Below are 3,275 nucleotides of genomic sequence, written 5' to 3' on the forward strand. Positions count from 1 at the left end.
CTAAAACTATAAACTCAGGATGGCAAAAGAAATATATATTTTTTTTTATATTTGAATGGTTTTTATTTAAAGTACCCCCTAAAAAGGATAACTATTTTAGTAGTACTACAATATCACATATTACTGGTATTACATGGAGTGCTGCTAGATAAATATTTTTTTTAATTTAAAATTCCATTTGTTTTATTTACCAAATGGCAGTTATAGTTTCATTGTCATGAAAATATGAGCTAATTTATTTTATGAAATGATTTGTAGTAGATATTGTCTTTTATTATACTTGTCGTTTGTTGAACATACTTATAGACTGGTTGTTTTTATTAACTTTATCTGTGAATTAAAATGTAACTTGTGATAAACAGTATAATGTTTTTCATTACCATTTAATGTTTGATATGACTTTGGGATTTCCTAAAATGTTACAGATTGAACATTCAATGAAAAATCATATCTTTGACATCTGAATTGTCGGATTTCAGGTGCAGTTATAAGAAATGTTATTTCAACTGATCGGCCGGAGCTTACATTTTATGTTGCATTAGGATAGTCTATTTGAAGATGTGTGTGATAAGGACGATTGCTGTTATATTTTTTGGTAATTTCTAATCACCTATCAGTGTCACACAAGGAAATTACAAAAGAATGACTGGACACTTCATTAATGAGTTAAAACTAAAACACCTATTTACAGATGGAACGGTTTATTATGAGGGAAACGGTTAAACTCCACCCAGTCAAGTGAAATAAATTGAGTGATACTGTGTCTTTTTTTTACAAGAAAAGCCCCTTTTTGCTTTGTGTACCCTACACAATTGAATCAATTTGACAGAAAGGATAATTTTAGATGATAAATGTGAACTATTTTATTAATAAAGAAATCCTGTTTAACCTATTAAATCCCAGAATTCAAAATGGTGGCTTCTCTTAGTTACAGACAGATAAGATTAACACATTTATTTTTGTTGTTATACATCTGATCCAGCAACCCCCAAACCTTGCATTAGTTGTACCTAAACTATGGCTACAAATTTACGGGCACAGATGGTTTTTGCTGTACAGTTTTTGTTGTATTGATAATGATGTTTTTAAATAATTTTTTTGTCATTGAGATTTCATAAGGAGGATTCTTGATGCACACTTGAAGAATTCGTATAGATCACCAATAGAGATGAGGTGGGATAGGAGGGATCTTGATCCCGAAATCATGGGCTTAAAAACATGAAATCCCAAGCTTAAAATCACCTGATCCTGGAGTCCCAATAAAGGTCCTATCCCCCTCAGAGATTTCTCTATTTAAACGAATATATTTATACATGGATACAATCTTCATTAATTTTTTCCTCCATATGAACAAACTCCTTGGACAATTTGAGAACTCAAAGACTCCTAGTACAAATTAGTAAGATAGACTTAAATCTGTTTTGCCAGTGTAAAAATGTGATATCTTTTTGATGAAATGATATTTTATCCAAATATTCCATGACCAAGTGTTTTGTTCTTCCACATTGTCCTCACAGTTTGTGTTTTCTTTCAGGGATTTGACTCAGAATATAAACACGCAAGTGATTGGAAAGTGAGCAAATCTAAACAAAAAAATTTAAAGGGATTGGAAAGTAAGCAAATCTTAAAATAAAAATACATGTGATTGGTAGCACAATACAAAGATTTTTCATCCCCAATCAGACATCTTAGAACTGACGTAATTCCGCTCATCTTTCTTTAAATTTTATAAATGAGGTACAAAAAGAAAGAAGAAGGAATAATCTTTGAAATTGTGATAATTTTATTATGACGTAATTATTACATAAATAATTGTTATGTAATTATTTGCCATATTGTGATGTCTATACTTGAATGAATTTAGCTTCTTTGTTATTCATAGCATCCCAAAATATTTTATAGAATCTTGCACAACACAGTTTGACCTCCAAAACAGATTTTTCCTATTGTATTTCATTCTCTCATAAATCTACAATGACATTTGCAACATCAATTCATAAGAGACCACTAAATTCAATTGGGTATAAAATTTGTTCTATTGGTGTTTTTGGAAATCTGAGACACAGTTTTGGAGGTCAAGCTTTGTTGTACAAGAATCTATAAAATATTTTGGGAATCTATGAAGAACAAAGAAGCTAAATTCAAGTGTGGACATCACAATATAGCAACTAATCACATAATTATTAAATATGTCATAATAAAATTATCATAATTTAAAAGATTAATCTTTCTTCTTTCTTTTGGTACCTTATTTATAAAATATAAAGAAGCATTAAATGCATTACATCAGTTTAAAGTTGTCTGATTGGGAGTGAACAAATCTTTGTATTGTTCTTCCTTAAAGCCAAAAAAATGTTGTGTCAAACAATTTTATATTCTACAAAAGTTAAAACTCAAGACGGTAAAAAGGACGAAGTATCCTTATTTTTAAATATGATGTTTTTATAGTAAGCTATAAAAAGGCAGACAGGAAAAATATTAAACAATTCAAGTGAGGAAAATAACTGTCTAGTTTATATCAAAACAATTTACAAAAATCAAATATGACAGACATGAAGTATGGTATTGAAGTTGGTTATTGCTATGATAATAAAGTTGACAGTGAATTTCATTTAAGTTTAGTGTTAACGAAGTAACACATTTTTGTGTTAGTGTATATGTGATTGCATATTAACTTGGATGCTAAGTAACATGTTAATCATAGATGTATTTGTGAGTTTCATGTTAACACATTGTAATTGTGTCAGCTACATGTTACTCGTATTTGTTTGTGAGAGATGCATGTTAACATATTGTAATTGTGTCCATCACAAATTAATCATCATAAGTTTCTGTGAGTGGTATATTAACAATATGCGTGTGTGAGATGCATGTTAACACATTGTAATTCTGTCAGTAACATGTAAATCCTAAATCCTGTGTTATATGTTAATGCCAGTTGTTATCATGAGTTTTATGTTAACACTAATTGTTTGTGTGATACACAGCCAATTTTGCATAGGTACTATTTTTGTACTTAAAATCTGTAGTACTGAAAATTTACTTTTGATATTAAGTACTATTTCTTTACTTTAAAATTATTGTACCATTTACGTACCTGTATTTTACAGTACTTGATTTGTACTAAAAATTTTGGTACAGAAATAATACCAACAGCGATCAAAAAAAAAAATCCATGTTTGAAAATCATAATTTTAAGAGATTTGAAATAGACATACTATCAAAATGCCGAAAATGTAACGTTGTAATAAAAAATATGTAGTACTTGAATTATA

Source organism: Mytilus trossulus, unplaced genomic scaffold, assembly GCF_036588685.1.
Source record: "Mytilus trossulus isolate FHL-02 unplaced genomic scaffold, PNRI_Mtr1.1.1.hap1 h1tg000244l__unscaffolded, whole genome shotgun sequence".
Taxonomy (NCBI): domain Eukaryota; kingdom Metazoa; phylum Mollusca; class Bivalvia; order Mytilida; family Mytilidae; genus Mytilus; species Mytilus trossulus.